This window comes from Acromyrmex echinatior, chromosome 1 (genome assembly GCF_024713525.1).
Source record: "Acromyrmex echinatior isolate Ae372 chromosome 1, ASM2471352v2, whole genome shotgun sequence".
Classification (NCBI taxonomy): domain Eukaryota; kingdom Metazoa; phylum Arthropoda; class Insecta; order Hymenoptera; family Formicidae; genus Acromyrmex; species Acromyrmex echinatior.
The window spans coordinates 10,590,098-10,612,482 of NC_141852.1; the positions used below are offsets into that span (position 1 = coordinate 10,590,098).

A 22,385-nucleotide genomic window follows, 5' to 3' on the forward strand; every position below is an offset into this window, starting at 1 on the left:
ACATGACGAATAACAATAAAATTAATCATTATTGAATTATTAGGGAAATATAACAATTAAGAAATATAACAAAAGCAATTATTATGAAAATCAGTTAGTCGACGAAACAATAAGTATAAAAATAGAGCAATTTGCTTGTGAAAAAAAATTGTAAAAATTGTAAAAATTCATACAAAATATTATAAGGCACCAAAATCCGCAGACAGAATGTCATGACTTTTTTCACTCATTTGTACACTGAGAAAAAAATTGTTCATTTGATTAAATTAGTTTAGTCATCCTTATTGTTTTCATTGGAGAAAATATGTATTTAAATTAAATATAATACGTTTGATTTAAAAATATAACATTCCTTCATCGAAAGAAATAAAGATAAACTGAATTAATTTAGCGAATTTTTTCAATATAAAAATAGAGATATTCTATGCAATTTTATTCAGCAATGTGTAAACATTGATCGGAAAATGTATTTGTATTGCTCATTCTAATGAACAGATCAAAAAAGATTAATGTATATCTGTGGCACGCAGGAGGCATTTCTCGTGAAAGGATGAGGAAATTCCTAAATCCATCGGATCGTGGAAAAGGATAATGAACGGTAACCCTTCCTCGCTGGGGCGTCTGAAATACATCCCCTGAGAGATACGATTTTGCTTAACTGCGCAACTGGGGATTTCGCTGTCCCGCTTAAAGACGACTAGATTTTCACTCCAGTCGGTGTAAACAGGCGGCCGGTACTTAAAATTTCGATCCCCCTTGAATTTACCGCCGGTTAAACGAATCTACGAATATTTAGGCCCTCCATCTCGGATACGTGGCGTGGCGCGAGAGCGAGCTTAGCCCGAAACTTCCGGCTCTCGTAAGCCGTTGGTAAAGCCACCGCGAAAGTTCGACCAGATATTACACTGGCAGTGATTAATTGCGAGCTTTGAAGTTTAACTCGGCGCGCTGGCGATCGCCGTAGGTAACACGCCTGTCCGGTTTCGTATTGTTATTGGGCAACCCTTCGCTCCCACGGGCTCTAACGAGTCTGAAGCCCAGGATTAGCCACGTACAAGCATTTCACGCTGATTCGATTAAGTTCGCCACGTCGGAAGTGTTCTATTATTGGGGCGGAGGAGGGGCAGTACATGCTTTTAATTCAGCGGAGGCGCGTATCGACTTTCCGCTTTTCGCCGACGAGCGAACAAAGAGACGTACGAAACAACGATTGATTGCCGGGTGGATCGAAATCGACAATAATTGAAAAACTTGACAGAGAAATCTGCAAGTATTACACGTGTGAACGTGCGAAAACCGATAACATGGATAAACGTGTAATACAATAATTGTTTTTCATTAAATACTCTCTCTAATCGATAGTTTTTCACTCTTCGACGGATCATCACTTTCATTCATCGCAATTTAAATATTTTATTTCCTCGATTTTATCACGTCTTTCATGTGTTTGATATAAATGATGGAATTGGATGTCGGATGACATCAGGTTAGTCACTAATGATTTATCGAGCGAAAAACAGAAGTCGGTTCGAGGGCGGCCGGATGTCGCCGAGAGAAACATCTTGTAACCAATTAAAAGAGACAAGCTAGTTCTCCGAAAGCAAGCTTTTCTAAGAACGTCATTTTCTCGTATCGCTGCAACACGTATCTATCTTTAGAACTTTTTGTCACATTTAAAAAAACGTAGTCAGTCGTACATACACGTGATGCGTGGCAGAGTGCAGATCGATACGATTCCGAGAGCTATCCCAGCTCCCCAGACAATATCGACGGAATCGCCATTAAAGTCTATCCTCGATACGAGAAGCTCCGGGCAACTTCGGAGGCATTGAGTTTCGTAATATCGCACGAAATCGCCTTCGAAGAGATCAAAGTCAGGCTTACGGATACAAGCCACAGTGGCAGATCCCGCGCGACCATGCCTATTTGCTCGGAATTTGAGCTTCGATACCTCGATACTCTCTTTTCCTCTATCCTCGAACGCAATTTAAAAATAGGAGACCTTAAAGCAAAATATATCGTGACACAAACAGATTAGAGTTAATCTGTATTAATCAATATTGATGAAACCTTCCTTCAAAATAAATTAATGTTAACGAAGACGAGAGCGTAATCTATATCTTATCTAAAACAAATGCTGCGGTTTGTTAATTAAATATAATAAAATGCCGTGTACAAAAGTTTTATGGAAAAACCGAGAGCTCATACTTCAGCGAGACCAACCAATGTACGTCGCGAAAAATCTTAGCTGGGAGAAACTCAGGATTCGTTCCGCGAGTCGTAATTGTGCACCGTAAGGTGATATCAAGATAGCCGCCACCGTCGTCGCCGCCGCCGCCGCCACTATTACATTCAACACGCGATTATTTCACAGGCAAACAATTGCACGTTCATTTCGCAAAGAACGTTTCCCCATTTCCCCACCTGCCGAGGGATATCATCGAGATTGCTTGATTTATTCTCCTCGTCGAGTCGTCCCTCGCAGAATTTAATGAAAGAAAAGAAAAATCTCGGCTTTGTTGGCACTTCCTGCTTCTCGTGCCAGAAGATACACATCATCGAAGGCCGAATGCGTGAAGGAGAGCTGGCAGCCGAAAATGCTTCAGCCCCTCCTCTCATTAACGAGAGAACCCAGCGTGACCGACGATGACACTGTAGAGATCCACTTGACGACGTTACTTCGTCGACGTTTCCTCTGCGATCTGGCCTTCTTGCTTTTTTCTCTCATTTCTTCTTCTCTTCTACGAGCTTCGAGAAGGATAAAGACGCGCTGCTACACGATCTACACTAATGTCTATTCCACGTTGAGACCGAATGCACCTGCTGGCTGGCTCCTTTCCAAACTCGGCGAATGATTCGAACGCGTGGCTCTGAGGCTCTATTCTTGATTTTATTTCTATCCAATGTTGCGCAGGCACTCTATCAATTGGCGAAATAACGAGAGAGAGAGAGAGGGGGGGGGGAGGAAAGAGAGCTCTTACGAAAGCTAAAGACGACGTCATTTGTAAGGCAGATGTAATAGTAAATGACCGATTAATCTTAAACTTGGCAAAGCTCTGAAGAAGCAAGCTCGAAATTATTTTTCTAATACAAGAAATAAATAAAAAATACAATATAAAATTCTTAAATATAAAAGAAATACAGTAATTTAAAGTTATTTATCCTATGTATGTACATACTCTAATTTAAGTATCGAAGGAAAATGCTAATTTTTTTCTATTTTTTATTAAACTCTTTTTTTTTTAACTCTTCTTGGATAAGATAGACGTATAAAGCGGTTGTAATATACTCTGTCAGAGGCACTTAAGTTGAGGTAATCGATCCGCAATTATGGAAATTTCAAAAGCGAACTGCCCGCGACTGACACGCGCGTTGGTGATTATAGAAATATCGCAAAGTTCGAATGACGTTTGATTAAACGAACGGGAATTATGTAACGCTACGATGATCGCTACGGTCTCGCAACTGCCCAGACTTCGCGGATAGAATTTCGATATCGATTATATCGGGTTGATATACGTTGACATTGAGCGAGACGATATTGCGAAGTGTCGTTCTGTCCGTCTCGTCTCGAGAGGTATTGCACTTCATTACGTACCGTCCAAAAAGTATTAGTTAAATGAAAAATAGTCGTAACCGTTGAACTTGATAATCCAAAGATACAATATAAAGCGCAATCGGAGTACGTTAGACCTATTGAAGACCAAAAGGCTTTGTCTAGTAGTATAACAAAATTTGCATAATTCAACCCAGAAAGGATTTTTTATAATGAGATAAAAAATGTTCTTGATTTACTTAATCTTATCACAACTTTTTGCAATATAAAAATTAAACAATATCAGATATCAATAATTTCAATTCTCTTTCTTCTAATTAAATAAGATTGACTTTATTGTCTCGAGACAAACGTAATACGTACAAATTTAAATTTATATATTCTTACATTTAGAATAAATCTTTACCAACTTTGTAATGCACAATGATAATATTTGGCACAAAACTGATGTCTAAGATCATTCATTCAAGAATTTTCTATTTAAGAATAAAATATTCATCTAATAAAAAGATTCAAAGAAATAAGTTAATAATAGTAAAATATTCCTCTGTTGACAATAAATGTGATTGTCTCTATATTAATTTTATTTTATGATAGATTAAAGAATAGTACTAGTTTCCGGAAAGCTTTTTTATTTATGGATGAAAGTAGAGCTTACAGATAATTATTTGTAATTAAATTAGATTCCTAAGAATTCCTAGGAATTTTCCCAGAACAGTTAAAATGCAATAAAATAGTTTTCATATACATAAATAAACGGCATAAATTGAAATTTGTATTAATATCATTGATGTTATCGTTTATCTTCAGTAAGGATAATTATTAAGCCACGCGGGCATTTTATTCGCACATAAATCATCATATATACAAAAATAATAATGGAGTATAATATCTGACCGTGCCACCGCTGCCGGCTCAAAAGAAGAATATAAACCATAACTCACGAATACATGGCAGAGATTCCGACAGAGCGTTTTCCTTTCCTCCGCGTTGTCCGCTCGCAACCTCTCTCTCTCTCTCTCTCTCTCTCTGCCTCTCGTCTCTTTATCCGCGATCGCGATCGACGTCCGTAAAATCGTATCCGGCGCAACGAATATGACCACGATTAAGATTACGGCGATGCCGATGGGGCGACGGGACGCCGAGCGACGCCGATCGAAACGGCCGGGTCCGATACGTTATCTTAATTGCCCTTCGAGTACGACACGGCTTAAACTTCCAAGCGCACTGATTTTGCGGCGAAATGTATGGAGGCCTAGCCGTCGAATCGCACGACTTTTTAATGGCGCACGAACAAAGATAAACTCAATCGCAAACGCGGTTGAGACCCGATCGCATCGCGATGCACTGCAACGAGTAGATCCGAACGTACGGTCCGATAGTAAATTCAATTTTTAGAGGAATGATGTAGTGGCTCGAGCGCGACCGGGTCAAGTTTGGTGCACGAAGTCTCTGTAGTAGAAGCAGGGGTTCACAAACTGGTTTCGCTTATTTAAATTATATATAGAACATGTACCTTCGAGAACTTACTTTTTGCCAGACTAAATGTTTACACTCACACGAAGTAAAATAAAATATACCGAGACTGCCAAATATATCGAAAACGAAGCATTCTTAAAAAAAAAAAAAAATTTTGTATGTATATCTTATACTGTAAATATAACGAATATCAAAATTTTCTTTAAAGAAAAATCGATTTTTCTAAAATCCTATCATTTTGCACAAGAATATTAATCTAGGAAATAAAAAAAGTCAATAATAATCGCTATATTTTTAATGTTGAAACGATAATTCTAAAATATTTGTAAATAAATAAACTGATAATAATCATTTTTCTTAGCAATAGAATGATATTTTTCTGTGTGTGTACAAGAAAATTGATATGAGATTAAAAATACTTATTAATAACTCAATTATTCGCGAAATTCTTTAGATCGAAGACCTGGAGTAAACTTGGAGTAAACTTGGAGTAAACTGGCGCAAAGAACCCAGCTATTTTTTTAAACTAGCACGGAAATTTTTCTATTTTAACCTACATGGCCGGGAAAGAAGTATCATTGTATTAATATAAGATAGACGGTAGTGCCTTCGCATAAACGTAATAAATCTCTCGGCGTCTTCGCCTCCGTTACCTATTCTCTTACTCGCCTTTCTCCATTCTCGCTGTTTCGAGCGAACGAGCAAGCCGCGACCAGGGCTTGGACTCGTGTATTTATGTGCCATGGCTTATTTATCCTCGCGCGTCCGCGCTCGATAAATCGCGTGCGCGAGAGAAACAGAGGAAGAAAGAAAGACAGAGAGAAGAAAAGCTTTTCCATGCGCGCTACTAAGCGATGCATCCGAACTACGATCGTCGCGGCGCGTCGCAGCTGCACGTGAAATGCAGCTGCGACTAATGAGAGCCGTCCGTTAAACCTTGCAGTCAACGATGCCGATATGTCGATAGAAGAAACGAGCGCGATAACTCTAGCCAGGTAATATCATGTTACAAAGAGAATCTGTGATCGTGCTTCATGTCACCAAGGAAATTTGAACGCGTCGTCATGAATAGAATTAAAGGAGAACTTCTCAAAGTCAAGCTGATACTTTTGATGATTATGCATTTTCAAACCTGATACAAGATTTTACAAGCAAGATCATTACTTTTTTTTGTTCGTATATTTTTCTAATAATTGATTTGCGTTATGTTGCCTATCATCGACTATTAAATTAAGTGGATAAAATGGAGTTGCCACAGCACTAGATATAGTTTCCTTTAAAATGTTGTTTTGGAAAAAAGAAATAAAATATTGTCTAAAAAAATTGCTCGGAAATCTTGAAATTCATTATTTTTACATTCCTCTATGAGGCTATAACTAACAAATTTTTCTATTACGTAACATACTAGTAAAAAATATAAAAAGAACAACATTGTTAAAGTATCTGAAAATATAATTAGATATAAATCTGAAAATAACTTTATAAGATCATGGAAAATTCAAGACAGACAACGCCGTAAAATATTTCAACACCTTAACAATTAGTTATAAGCGTCCATCCAACAAAATTATTTTTATATCTGTGCCTAGAATTTTTAGCTCCAGCAAAATTAAATCGTTTTTCCGTATATATAAAATTAAAACTTTTTGAATGTTCTAAACACGCCAGCTTATCAATATGCATCTTTAAACCACCTATTATCTATTATTACACATCAAGATTAAATTATCTAAAAATTGATAAAACAAACGCGTACAAAAAAAAGTCGCTCTAACGAAAGAGGTTTATCAGGACGATATCAAAACGCGAGAAGTTGAAACGAGCTCTCTACCCTCTCGTAGCCCATCCGTTCAGTTCGTTGCGCACTGACTTTCTCAGCAAGCAATTTGATCAAGGGTGAAAAGCGGTGGGCAGCAAAAGCGGGTGGCAACGGGAAGATCCTCGAGATCGTTTGGGACGTAGGGAACGAGGTCGCGCAGCAACCATGATCCCGGGGATCGAAAAAAGGTTAACGACCGCCGCTCGAATCGCGACCCAGCTTTTGGACTACGACGTAGAACGACGTCGTTTCCCTCCACCGCCGTGTCCTTATCTCACCCCCTTCTATCCGTCCTGACCCTGCCCGACAGTGACGAGAGAGAACGGCGACGGAGACGAAGGAGGTTTAACGACAACGCGGGGTACGGAGATGGAGAAGAGAGCGATGCGCGATCGGTCAAAAAGTTTCACCAGAACGAATCGAGACAGCTGCTTAATCTCGCGGCGACAAAGTGGACGAAAGGGGATATAGGATTTAACGAAGTAATCAATATCACAGCCTCAGATTTTTTTCCGTTTCGATTCGCAAGAAATTTGCGAGCAAAACCGCATTTCCCTCCTTCTCTTACACGATAGCTCAACGCAATTGCTCGTAGAGAGGTAGAGTTACGAAATAAATTACACAAATGGTTCGGAAAATTATATGGGATTTGGGGAACAAATGTCTTATGTAATTTAATCGCAAAGGTATTTGATGACAAAAGAAATATTGCGCCAAAAAATGGATTTGTATTTAAAACAAAATAAATAAATATATTAATGTCAACGTTATTATAAAATCTTGGTTGAAAAATACTTCACATTCAATAAATTCTAGAAAATTTAGATGACTTCAATTCCTGGAAGATATTCCAATGATCAGATAGAAAGATGACAGACCGGCTGAACTGACAAATCGAGTTGAGTTGCAATGGCACGGTCCAATTAATTCATTAATTCCCAGCAAGATGACCGTGAATTCTTGGAAAGCAGCAGAAGTCAAGTGGTAATTATACAATTATGCAACCGGATACCTATTAAATACGTGACGAGAAATAAGTCAGTATACGCAGTACATCTTCCATTTCCAGTTATCTTAAATACACTACCTAATTAAATCGCCATTAACAACGATAATTCACAAATACCTAAATCATTAGCCGTCACAAAATTAATTAAAATTATTATCTTAAGAAAAAAAAAACTGGTACATGTGTAATATAGAAATAAGATGATACTTTTTCATCGTTTTTCGATTATCGGACAAATAATATCCATCATGATTAAAATACGGTCAATTATTATCAAAATTATCAGATTTATAATAAAATGAATTAATATTAAACTCATTTTTAAATATGTGTATATATATATGTTCGTGACTTTTATGTCCCCAATTATTTGCGTTCACCAATGCCAGTCATCATATATATTTTACTGGGATACTATAACCAATTCACCCCGCTCGCTCTCACTGTTCCCGTTCCATGTTCACGAGCGCTAAATCAAATTCATTCGTTATTCGATATACCGGCGCAGCGCTTCGCACATATGTGCATACGGCAGCTCTCTGTGCGTCATAACTCGGTGGCGTCTGCATTTTTCAGCGTCCAATCCGTTCGACGCTTTTCCTGCACGCTCGCTTTTATCCCGGTGGGTCCGCAGAGAATGAAGATCGTGAAGATTTAAGGAGCATGAAGGAACAGGAAGTCCGCATTGCCATCGGAAAAGCAGTCGCCGGTGGTCCCATAAAGAAGGTGAAACCGCGGATCGGATCGAGAGGTATAAGAGGCCTCCTTGGCCTTTCATCTTTTCTTTCATACCGAACCCGGTTGATTCATTCACCGTTTACTTCTCATTCGAGAAACGAACCGATCGAAAACACATCTAAAAAAACATATCTAATCTGTAAAATTTCACTTCCATTTCTTTTTTAGATAAAACAGCGAAAAATCCTATCAATAAAGGAAATGGACAAAGTCTATTTTCCTATTGAAAGCTACAGTTAGATATCAAAGTAGCAGTGATCTAATCTTTTGAGTTAAATAATATTTTTTATCGTTAACTTCCATATGTGTCAAAATATAAATCAATTCATTTCTGTGATTAGTTTTGAAGTAAACAACTTTCATATTAACGTATGTAATTTTAGTAAGAAAATTAAATTTGAGTCAAACTTAATACAAATTTAATAATTTTTAGTTAAATTATTCACTTCTATTGTTTTAGTTATTATAAATTAACGATATATTAATAGGAGTAATAGCGATCTATAGAAATGATTAAAATAACTTAGATTGAATCTAATTATAAATTTGAGAGTACAGACATCGAGCGAAAAAAAAGATAATAGGCAAAAAGTATAATTTAAAAAACGTTAATTTTAATTCTATAATTTCGCAAATTAGAATCAAGTAAATCTCGTATGTTTTAACCGACACCGAATTTTTTCGTTCGTATTTTCTGTTCAAACGCATCGATACGCGTCTCTCAGAATCCGCGTTTACGTAATCAAACGTTTCACGGAGACACGAAGATTCACGAAGACGAATTCGTCTACCCGTTTGGAGAAGTTGAAGCTCTTTCGAAGCCGAACTTCGGAAACGAAGTATTTGCGGAATCATTCTTGATTGGCCACTGAATTCACAGCGTGGAAGATGCGGATAAAGTTTCCGAAAAATATCTCCGGGGAGTCCGAAATGTCGGCGTCGTTCGCTCGAAAACATCAAGCGCGAGGAAGCTCCTTTCCACCATATATAACTCAAGGAAGGATAACTATCCAGGAACGTAGTTAGAAATTAATTCCGCAGGATATGTCCTTGTTATATTCCGCGCCTATTTCGGTTTATTAACTGTAAACAATTACAATTGTTTATCAATCTCGTTCTAATATTCATATTTATCTTACGAAACTTTTTCCATTCAATTTATGGCTCATTAGATTATTATTAAAAATTATTTTACCAATATTTACATCTATATGCGTAATTGTAAAGTTTCACTTGCACCATCATACATACATCAACAATAATAAAATATATAAAATTACAGAAGGGGGTGCGAACGCACCCCTGCATCTTACGTAACGTACGTCTCTGATCTCGACTGTGCGATATTCTTCCTTGCGTTCTCCGCAGAATACTCGGTCATTTCCTCCTCCATCTCTCTTTCCCTCAATGTTACTATGATACGACGCAGTAAAATCTCTTCCATCCATTTTCTTCGTGCTTCCTCTTTCGCGATTATGCCGAGAACGAACCCAATATATATCCGTTACCGAAACTGGCTCTCTTCAGCTATCGCACCACGAGAGAATCGATAGACGACGCGTTCGCCGTCGCGATATCTGTCGCGCATTTGCCAAAGGAACATAGCTCCGTCGAACGGAGGAACCAGGAATATTCGTCAATCGTATCACCGGAATTTCATTCGCCTCGCCGACGCAAATTTTCTCGCGATTTTCCGCGAAATCATTTACGCGATGCATTATCCACGGCGTTTAACCGAACGCTGTAATACTTCTTAAAGTGGATATTAATTAAAACTTTAACTAGGTAACTAATATACCTTCTTGTATTTCTCGAAAATAAAAATATTCCGTTGATAAAAAATTGAATTGAAAATGAATAAACAAGAAGATTCTATAATAGTATCAACGTATTAATTTAACACAAGAAAAATATGTTAAAAGATAACACAAATATTATTTTAAAAAATAAAATATACGAAGGAAGTAATACTGACACAGTTCATAAATAAACCGTGGGAGCATATTGTTTTCAATAAAATTAACATGTATGATATGTTAAATTAACACTTATTTTATTCATCATCATTTCATTTATCTTAGAATTTACGTTGTAAAACACAACGTTTTGTTATTTATTTAATCATAAATTGTGTTATTTTGACACTAAGAAATGTTGAATATCAATGTAACATAAATTATTTAAATAACATAATCACATTATATTAAACTAATATTCGAATGTTAAAAATATGTTAAAAATAACATTAAATGACAAGGAATCGATTATTTTCAATTCAAATACGAAATGTTTTTATTATAAATCAGAATTCAAATCACTCAATTAGAATTCAACCAGAAAATTCTAATTTTCCATTTTTAATCCAGAATTCCAATTGATGCAATCAAACTTTCTTCAGTGTTCACATAAAAAAATATTTGTAATGCTGGTAATTTTCTTTCTCTCCAGATCAAGAACGCTTCTGAGATCGGTCGAAACGGTAACAGACTCCCGGTTAACGACTGGCCGCATTGGCGATTCCGCACGTAGAATAGCACAGAGGCGGCCTCGACGATTCATGTACGCACGCACGTATGCAGGCACGCACGCATGCATGCACGCACGCATACGAGCATGCGGCCGTCATGCACCACGACCGCGAACAATGACATGGATGCAGCGGCGGACGCAGTAATATTATGCATCGCGAAAATATATCGTGCTTGCCCGGCACGCCGACCAGAGAAACAGGGACCGACCTGAAAGGGATAAGCGGGACAGAGAGAACGGAAAGGGAGAACAGGGAAGGACAAATGTTTATTGCGTACGGTATATAGTGAGTGAGAGAGAGAGAGAGAGAGAGAGGGAGGGAGGGAGGGAGGGGGAGGGTGCGTGCGTACGGTAATTGCGATGCAATGGGAACAGCGCACGGGACACAATGGAGGAGAAGGTGGACCGCCTCTCCGGTTACGTCCCCGCATCCTCCCCCCTCGCAGTGTCTCGCTTTTGGCCATTTTCGGGGGCACCTCCGGTCCGCGTTACGTCCGGCTGTCGTCCGAAACCGCCGTTCTGGAACCGCCAGCTCGGTGGCGGCATAGGCAGCGGTTGTTACGATGCCCCCAGGGGTCAAAGCCAGGCCCGCGTGTGTGTGTGTGTGTGTGTGTGTGTGTGTGTGTGTGTGTGTGTGTATATATGTGTGTGCGCGTGTTTTGCGTTGCGTTGCGTTGCGTCCAGGCGTGCGTTGCGTTGTCGGCGCAGGTGTAATTTACCCGATGGGTATATACACTGTTACTATGCCGTACGACTTCCTGGCTTCTCCGTTCCGTCCGCCCTCTCTCGTTCCACTTGCCGTTGCCTGACGGGAGACAACAAAGACGAAGGTAAGAGAAGCGACTGCGCGCGACATTCTTCCTCGGGTATCGACAACGACAACGAGAAGGAGGAGGCAATCGCATCGCCCGAGGCTGGAAAGCTGTTCGCCGTAATTGGAAAATTGCGTAATGTCGACGTCGCTGTAATTATACGACGCACCGGTGTGTAATCGATACGTGCAGCGACCTCGAGTCGAACGTTTCTTCCAAGTGGTTGCGTTTTTTCCAGACCCGCCGTGGGCGCCCAGCGCGGACATGAGAAATGTCACGTCGCCCCAATGCATTTATTTCTTACGTAAAAACATTAATTTTCCACCTTCAACTGCTCATACAGCAGTATTAATTCATAACTGACCGATATATCTCGATCATACTTCTGTTAATTCGATTGATGCTGTTATCTTTGATCTAGATTAACACATATGATCGTGTCATATGTATTTCTTTTCTTTGGAATACTGGGATCATCTGACTAAATAACATTTTCTATCTTTTTCTTTTTTTTTTAAGGAACATACACAACTTTACAAATAGTTTTTAAAGATATTAAAGTATATGAATACGTAAGAATCACTTAATAATTTTTGTATAAATACATTTCATAAATACTTTCTAAAGATATTAAAGTATTTATATCGTGTAAGAATCGTTTAATATAATAATTTTTGTATACTTATAAAAGTGATGAAAATTAACTCAAGGCACGAACAACTCATCGTGTGTAGTAAAATAAAAAACCGGAAAATCATGTATAGGTTAAATACTTTGGACGCAGCGACAGATGTTACGGCACGATGTTAATTTAATCTATCGAAAAAAATTTCTGCTAGGAAAATAATACATGAAATGTAATAAAATAGGTGGCATCCAAGATGCGGCTCATCGTCAAATCTCGCAGACTTCCGTATTTTAATAACATTTTCTTCGCACGTCAGAACGATGAATCGAGTGGTAGTCGGTGCAGGTCATGGACTTACGGTTACACTGGAAATTCGTCACTTCGTAATTCCAGGCGGATTCGTTCGAGCGTGTGCACGACGGGAACATCCGCCCTCGTCGGCGAGCCACTTTCCTATGACCATTATTTCCGGCTGTCACGATCGGCCAGCCCGAGCGTTCTTACTTCGCATCCCATCGTCCTTTAATTCCCCCACACGACATCCCTACTGGATATCTCCTCGTCCTTTTCTCGTCCTCTTAGCGTTTCCACGCGCGCACGCGAGTCTGTGCCGGAAGCGATTTATCATATTCGTTATTCCGTCCATCGATGCAAGTATCGTCGTTTACTGCGCCGAGCGCGAAGCAACCTATTTACTCATACTCGCTCATCTTCCTCCATTTGCGCCCAACTTCTTCTTTTCTCTCGCCCACGCGATAAAAAGACCGGTAAAACCATCGCTCGTAAATTTCGATCGCAATTCCACACATTTCGACTCCCACGCGATCCGAAAAGCTCGTAAACGCTCACGTTTCATATGGTGACGATGACGTAACGCGATTACACGAGTTCCCGCGAGAGAAACAGTTATGCGAACGAGAAGAAGCTCTACGGTTCGTCGCGTCGCGCTTAATGTGATGTTATAGGTAAAACAAAACCTTTTTCTTTCAAAAATTATAAAAATTATATATATATAATGAATATTGCGTATTTAGATCTGGTTGCTTAATATAGAAATATTTCAGAATTTCCCGCAGCTTAAATAATATGCGAGAAAATTCTCTATTCTTACATTATTAAATTTTTTAAGCTTAATTAAATATTACACGAAGTTATATTAATTTATCAGTGTTCAAATATATCAGCTTATTTTGTATAATAAAATGTAAATAATAATATAAATATAGGTTTTTTACTGCAAAAATAATACAACAAAAAAAATTATGTATCCCCCAGAAAATAGAAAAAAATTTTTTCAGCCTGACAGAAAATTATTAACTAATCAAATAATATCCACAAAAAGTATCTATTCTTAATATGATCAAATGTCATTTTTATTATTTTCGTTTCATAATCCTTAAAAAACTCTTTTTGAGTCGTGACGATTTTTTTAAACAATCCTTTTTTAGTTAGCGACAATCTTAAAAATTTAAAAAAATTACCCTTTTTAAATCGTAACAATTCGTAAAATATTTTATATCTTAATTTTGTATGAAATTAAGTTTACTTCTGATGCTTGATAAGATAATGTTTATTTAATTCATTCGTGGTAATGACTCGAAAATCACGTTTCTTAAGTTTCATCATCCTTGAAGTAAGGAAGCGATATACATAAAGGTTATTTACATGCGTAGGTGTGATTTTATATTCGGATTGTCGTTAAGATTAGATTAACCCAGATTAAACACACCGTACGCGACGCCATTAACGATGTCGATTTTACCAACGGTAACGGTTGTCCGCAGTCTTGAAAACGGGTTATTCCTATTCGCCGCGATTCTCATCGATATACGGTGCTGGTATTAATGACGGCCGGCATAATAACGGGGATTAACCTTATTACCGCGGATACTATTATCGCCGTGGGTCTTCTTTATGGGCGCGGCAAAGTGTTCCGTGGTCGCGGCTAATTACGTGCTCTCGATGACGATGGACGCTCGCGACGATCGTCAGCCCGGGTTGGCCGGCCCGAGTTGGGTCATTTGCGTGCATGTAACGATTAGCAAATAATTAATTGCTGCACGTGTGTACGAACATGCGTGTCTACGCCTTAGTCAATACGCGCGCGCCGATCGATGCATCGAACGCGTGCGCGCACGATTCGATTAATATTATTATTGCGTCCAAGCGTTCTCTTTTTTTCTTTCTTTCTCGTTCTCTTTATGGCCAGTTAAGTATCCTTATAATATTACATTTATGATCATACGCCTTACGTGCTTGTATATCATATTCTAATTTATTCTATTTTCTCTTTATAATTACATACTGACACGTAATTATAGTTACTGATATATCTCGATAAAATTTACTCGCTGTGCTCCTGTTCGCGTTTCGAAAACTCGTAAAAAAATGAAAAATGTCTAATTAGAGATATATTAATAATCTCGAAATATCATACAGATAAAGAAGCTTTAAAAATAAAAAGAGAAAAAAAGTAGAAGAAAGATCTATATTATGAATTTTATCTTTATATTGTAAAGCCTTCATAAAATATGTGTTCGTTTATTATTATATATATAATAAATTTAATAAAATTAGAAATGTTTTTCTTTAACTTTCTAAGAAGAAACTTCTACGAATTTTTTTCATTCGTGTCTAGTATAGTGATCTTAAAAAGTCACTCCAAACGATTTTGTAAAATTTCCACTTTTAAAATTATTATAACTCGTGAAAAACATTCTATAATCACTCATAATTATATACTGATATATCTCGAATGGAATTTATTCGCGGTGTTTCTGACCGCATTTTGAGAATTCATAAACTAAAATGAAAAATATCTCTAATTAGAAAAATATTATTAATCTCGAAATACCATGCAGACAAAGAAATTTTAAAAACAAAAAGAGAGAAGAAGAAAAATCTATATTATGTTTTTATTCTTATATTAAAATCTTCAAAAAATATGCGTACATTCATTATATATAATAAAGTTAATAAAATTACAAACACCTTTCTTCAACTTTTTAAGAAGAAATTTCTACGAAATTTTCTTCGTCCATGTCTAATATTAGCGATTCTAAAAAGTCGCAAACAATTTTGTAGAATTTTCACTTAAAAAATTGAAAAGTGGAAAAAATTTAACTCTTTAGAAATCGAGATCTTTAATTGAGGTATGGATTTCTAAATTCACTGGCAACTTAAAAGTACGCTCTACCACGGAATTTTTACGTCGAGCAGAAATCTCCGTGTCGATCGGAGAAATTTTCCGATGCCAGTGCATTGCGTAGACCTCCTTTGTAACAGAGAACCGTTACACCTTAGCGCCGGGTATATTCATGCGTAACTAATCTCCCGTCCGCCGCATTAACATCCCGATCTAGATTGCGATCCACGATCCACCGCACCGGATCGCGGTGTAATCGGGCGAGGCGCTCGGCACCGAGATGCCTGTTCCGAGAAAGTGGTCCGGACTATTGACGCAGAGAGCCTCCCGGATGCGGAATCTCCTAAGTTCCGGTACAGTGTGGTCCGTTTCTGGATGCAAGCGGGCCGAGATTCGCGAGTTTCGAGGTAGTTTCCGTGGAATTCACCGTTCGTCCATTCTCGCGTATTCTAGCACAAATGGAGGCGGAAGGGGAGAGATCTCTTACGTGAAATTTGCAGACGCGACGACAGCGTTTTAAAGACGCTGGCGACGACATCGAGCGATACCAATGTCGCTGCATTTTGCCCGAAAATAACGTAGGGAAATGTTCGCGACGATTCCCAGTTTTAATAGGATTTTCGTGTGCACTGAGAATTCCATTTGGTCGAATTAATTAATCTCTTATTTGGATATGAACGAATAGATCCTTAGGTTGATGCGAAAAGTTTGTTTACTGTAACATTACTTATTTCTGATAGCACAAGTAAAATGTTACAATTTAAAAAAAAAAACAAATTTTTTGCTTCAACTAAATTATTTTATTGCATCACAACCAAAGATTTATTTGTCCACAAGAGATTAGCTGATTCAACCAAATGGAATTCTCAGTATGTGAAAACGGAAGGAATATATCTTTCCGATATATTTCATTATGCTTATTTTCCGATGATCTACGATATATTCGCAGCTAATAGAAATCAACCGTTTCCCCATCAGTAAACCACTCGATACCATGCCGCGACAAAGCGCAGCGGAGCGAAAATTATCGACGCGGCGTTTCACCTTAAATCAAATCAGCTGCGTATTAGTTAATTAGCTGTCCTGTAACCGTGACACGTTACATTGGCAATAATTTCTGGAGCGGAACTCGTACATTTCCTGACTGTGCACTCGTTCACGCGTAAAGTTTCAATACACGCTCGCGTCATGGAAACGTACAGGACAAATTTCATTAAATTAAATTTAAGATTTAATAGTCAATTAATTTCCAACGTTTAAAATAGAAAGTTGTAAAAAAGAAGCTGAGAACGATTCTGATGCCTGTTTCTACCAACGTAGGTACTAACTTTTCTTTGCAGGTTTTAAGATGTTAGCATCATTATTAAATTGATTAATCCAATTTGAGATATTAATATTTCAGCTCAATTTACAATTACGTTTCCGACAAAAAGTCCTAATCGGCACGCAGTTTATAAAATTGAAAAACGTATTTATAAAAATGTGTATGCTCTATGAAAATTATTAAACATCAAGATCCGCTCTGATCGAAATAGGATTATTTGTCTTAACTGATTTAATCAAATTTCCAATTATAATTATTAGGTGTTGGAATTAATTCGTAGCGTTTTTTAATGAAAGAATGTTATTTATTTCACATGAGCATTAAAAAATACATTAATGAAAGTACTTCCCATCACTTGTAAAACGCTACGAATTAATTCCAACACCTAATATATATAGATTAATCCCGCTTTAACTTACCAAACGTGCTTATCGATTTTGATGATCGACCGTATGTTTCCTCGTTAAATGGTAGTAATCAATATCGGATTTGAGTCAATTCGTGACTCGAGTACGAGGGTTCGTGATCCCATCTCCATTTAGTGTTGAATACAACTGTCTGGCTTCGTGTTTCGTTTTATCTAATACGATGATCGCGCTTAATACGAGATGGGAATCAAGGTGGTCACACATTTTTCACCGTTGTGAACGTCGCTTAAAAGCACCGACTCGGTCGAGGCTCTCTTGATTTCACGCATACGTATCCGACTGCTGAGTCAGTACGCGTATGTGTATACATACGTGTGCACGTCACGCGTGTGTCGGTGGACACGGGGGGGAGAGAGGAGACGAGTGATGGAAGGCGGACGGGTCGTCGACCCTGCCGAGCACTGTTTCTAGCAGAATAGCTCTTTTGCCAGCGAATGTGTGTCACGTGTGGCACACTCGCCGCGCTCTCCGCGGCAGCAAACACGGCGGCTTGCGTGTACCACGGCCGGTGCGTGTGAGAGTGCGTGTGAGGGCGCACACGCGCGATCACGCATGCACGCTTCTCCTCTCCTTATACCGCGAGCACGCACAGTTACCTATACCTATGCCATAGCGACGATCGCGAGTACCGCGCGTCGGCACACATCGCATGTCGCGTTACCGCGTCGAACTCACGCACGATACTATATAACTCGGCGTGCGTGTCATGCGAGACGCGCAAGTCGTACCGCGAATTGCGAATAAACCGCGTGTCGCGGGGGAAAAACAATTTTCAACAGAGTCAATTTTTGCCAAAAGAAGAGACGAGCGGAGAATCTTTAGTATTTATCTCGTTCAGAGAAATTTCAATTTGTAACTTTGAAATATAATGTATATAATGTATATACACACACGATGCGTTTAACCCTTCCGGCCTTGGCTTCTATCGCGATGGATATCAATTTTCCTGCAATTTATAATACATAGGTTGAAAAGAGGAAATGATACTTGAGTCCCAAAGAGCACCGTAATGATCATCAGTCTTGTAATCATTGATTATGAAATTCATACGTCATTTATCAAATGGTACAATATCGTCTTGTGCCAAGTATGCTTAGCATAGTAACAACCTAGTGAGATAAAAGCGAGAAATTTGCTGATTATTTTTTATAGATTTGTTTTATATGTAAATTTATTCTTTAATACATGCTACGTAATATTTATTTCTCGTGATAAAAATTAATAACCGAATGAGTTAAGATGATTACGTCTGTGATAATGAAAAATTAAAAATTTCACTAAAACGAAAAGATATTAAAAATTATATTATTTTATAATTAATCAGAAAAATTATTAAATTTTTCATCTTCGATCTCTTATGTTGTAAGTTACACACGTACACATAAAATCATATTGTAATCTATTTTACACTTAAAAAATTCCTAAATTTTAATTAATATTTAATAATTGTTTGAACCCCAAGTAAACATTTACTAAGTATAAACATATTTATTTGATTTAATTATCATTTTATATTCGCTGTAAGTAAATATTTATTATTCAAAGGAATATGTATATGCAAGATTTATTATAAGTATTAGATTTATTAAAAATATATTAGAAGTCTATATAAAGAATTTATATAAATTCTTTTTCAGTGTACACAAATTATATAATCTTTTGAAGAAGTAATGCCTCCCACACATCTTTTCAAAAGTTCTACTCATCAGTGCGTTTACAAAGCATTTCAGTTAAGGTTCGGAATGATTTGAGATGTCTATTCAAGATCTACATCAAGAAACGGCGCGTTTCTATCTCGACGAATATCGCCGTCTAAAGATCGCCGCGAGCATACATATACGTAGACGCGAATCGTTTCCATTTAAACTCCTACACATTATTGTATCTCTCATTATTGTTTCTCTCTGAGCAAGGTGTGCTTTCGTAAAGCTCCCTAATATAACAGACGCGCTCATATATTCCTTCGTAGCGCCGAAACGTCGTGCAGGTTGATCCCAAGCAAGGGAAAATCGGGAAATTTAGAAGCGCGTATAGCTCTCGCTCGATTAAGTAGCAAAGCTTTAGTAAACATATATATATGCGTAAGTTAGATTAGAGATTTGCAACTAGAAAGGTTTCCACAAGTTGATAGTAGGCTCGTGGAGGTACGTTTATCGAAATTATTCCATCTAATGCAGTAAATATCTAATTAAATATATTAAGAATATAAAAAGAAATATTTCAAATAGATATATATTTCATACCAAGCAATTATATTTTATTAGATAATATTTACTGAATTAAATAGAAAGCTCTCAGTAGACCGACATTCGCGAATCGACTACAAGTAGATCACTTAATCATACTACTTACAGTATAATGCTACCTCAAAATTGCTTGATCCCTCTTTTAGCCAATAGAGAAACACGCGAATCCTGTTAAAGTTAAAGTTGCTTAATATGCTCATGAGAAAGTCGTTTGATTAGTACGATTGATAGTTATTTCTCGTTTGGCCAATAATACGTGGGTAAGCGATCATTTTGATCGAATAAAAATGACCGATAAAAAGGTGAACTAGCGAACAAAAAGTACAACTCTGAAGAGTTTTTTTTTTTCTCGAGAATTTCCCAGTCCGAGATTTTCGCAACGAGGAAAATCGTTCGGAATATCGCGGACAGGAAGGAATCCGCAACGGGATATAAATCGTTCTGGCATTGATCCACGGAAGAGAGGGTTAGCATGGCGAACTGAGAGGAGAGAGAGAGAGAGAGAGAAAGGTAAAAAGATAGAGAGAAGTATAACATTACGACACGGGCCCGCGCGAAATAATTGCCCTGGCTCCGACGGAACCGAATAATTATCGCCGAGTTGAGTCGACGGCCCGCCGACTTTTCCTTATGTAGAAATAACGCGTTTCGCAGATTAAGAGTTCGTGATAGCAAGCCGCGCCGCGTATAATTGCTTCTGAGAACGGCTCGTCGCACTTTTATCGTCGCTCTTTCGCGAAAGCGCTCGCGAATCGTGATTTATTCGCGACCAAGTCAAGACGGACAGTACGCCGCTCCATGCACGATGGATTCGTGCAACCAGCATGTGGAACGTTAGGAGCAGATACTCCTTATCTCTAGATCTTCAAGACTCTGGTCTGCTATCTTGATAAACGTCGGGAATCAGACTACGTGGACACAATGTTTCTCGCTCAAGATTAGCTCTAGAATTCATTGGCGAGAGATAACCGCGTCTCTCGTGTTCGACGACATCTCGTATGATAATGCAAATTTCCACGAGCATCGAGAAACTCGCGACTCGGTCGTTACCCGACGCTTCCGTGACATTTTGTTCAAAATATGCCGCATTGCGAAACGAATGTAAAAGCATCCGGTCATGTTTTAGCGGAACGAGATACGATTTTTTTTATGTACAGTATACCAATGACTTGCGATTCTTTAAACTATTTTTCTCCTCTGTCTTTCTCTCTCTCTTTTCTCAGATAACAAAGTAACTATTTATAACGACGGACATGTGTCTTCAACGTCTTTTTCAAAATATTTCATAGCTTATTCGTCTTATGTTCAAGATGAAGATTTTTATTGGCAATGTTTGCGTGTTTTCTTGATATTTTTCAAGACTCTCTCCTTGACCTTACTTCTTTAGAATTCGAAATTTATTTATCACAAGATATCGTGTAGATATCTTGTATAGACGCAAGGAGATACAATCTTGGTTAAGAAGCTGTAATCAATTGCAGTCAAAATTTTTCTCATAAAAAACTCAATTTTGATTCTATCTAAAGCTGTCTCGATTAATATATGTCATTTTTGCTAAGAATTTTCTGTTTTGTAATGTATAATATCTTATTATATTTCATTTAAATTAATTTATTTGTTGTGACATAATTTAAAAATTTATGCCAACGCAATCAACTTATTAAAAAATTATAATCAATCCTCTAATCAAAATACATATGAATTCATCATATACGTTTCACACGCTACAAATAAAAGCCTACGAAGCTATAAAGTTAACCTGTACGTTCTGCACTGAATGCTGGTGAAAAAACTTTATAAATTTAAACATTGGTCTGTTATTTATATCTCACCGTAAATTTAAATCCCTGTCGCTGAAGGGTTAAGAGTACGAAAACAACATCTAGAATCTAGGCCAAACGATATCTGTCATTCACGACTATTCCATGTGTCGTTAAAGATGACAAACAAGAGTCCGCACGATTGGAAAATCGATAGCGCCGTACAGTCGTTAGACACGTATAAAATCCTATCTCGTAAAAACGGATAAGAAAAATAGTCTCTTCATTTATCCAATTCCTCGTAAATCACTCTTCTTCGCGATAAAATTTGTTTTTACATTATTATGCTTAAACACGAAGCTGAATACAATTTAACCAGTGTACGGTTGTCCTAATGATCGTACGCGTATTTCTTCACTTTACTAATTATAATAACTTTTTTTTTTTCAATATATATCATTATAATATGTAATAAAAAAATATTTGTAATATAATTACATTAAAGCTTGAACATTTTCTCACAGAGAACGTTATTATACGATTACATTAAGTATTACAGCAGTGAAAGGCAACAAAAATCTGCATGGAGCTCCGCGATAAAGCGATCAAAGTGCAATAGAAAAATATAATAGATGTGATTACTCTTAGGTCTGTATCGCAGGACAGAAGCTAATACGGGGAGGCAAGTTTCTCGTCGCAGCGAGTCACCGTCGACTTTCACGCGCGGCATCCCGACCCGGAGCTCGTGCACCTCGCACGTAATGGTCAAGGAAGGCGCGATGGTGCCTTACCGGACTTCGCCGCGAGCTGGCAAAAAGCCAGCGGCGCGTACGTACGACGTGATCGCCAGCAAGCCGCGTAAGTAACGACGTTAAGAGGATACTAGCATTACTAGCCCTCGAGCACAATGCA

At 37.9% G+C, this 22,385-nt stretch overlaps 1 protein-coding gene, 1 long non-coding RNA gene and 1 pseudogene across 2 annotated transcripts in view; 1 reads left to right on the forward strand and 2 right to left on the reverse strand.

Annotated features, from left to right (window-relative positions):
* The window catches only part of LOC105145995 (growth factor receptor-bound protein 14), a 322,967-nt gene that overhangs the window by 139,375 nt on the left and 161,207 nt on the right, over positions 1–22,385 (reverse strand). The gene's annotated exons all lie outside the window — the stretch shown is intronic.
* On the reverse strand, positions 8,636–11,608 carry LOC147910955 (uncharacterized; annotated as a pseudogene).
* LOC147910956 (uncharacterized) overlaps positions 17,469–22,385 on the forward strand; it is a 32,628-nt gene continuing 27,711 nt past the window's right edge. Inside the window, exon 1 of the long non-coding RNA XR_015546355.1 lies at positions 17,469–22,331. This is a non-coding gene — a long non-coding RNA (uncharacterized LOC147910956). The remainder of the gene's footprint in view (positions 22,332–22,385) is intronic.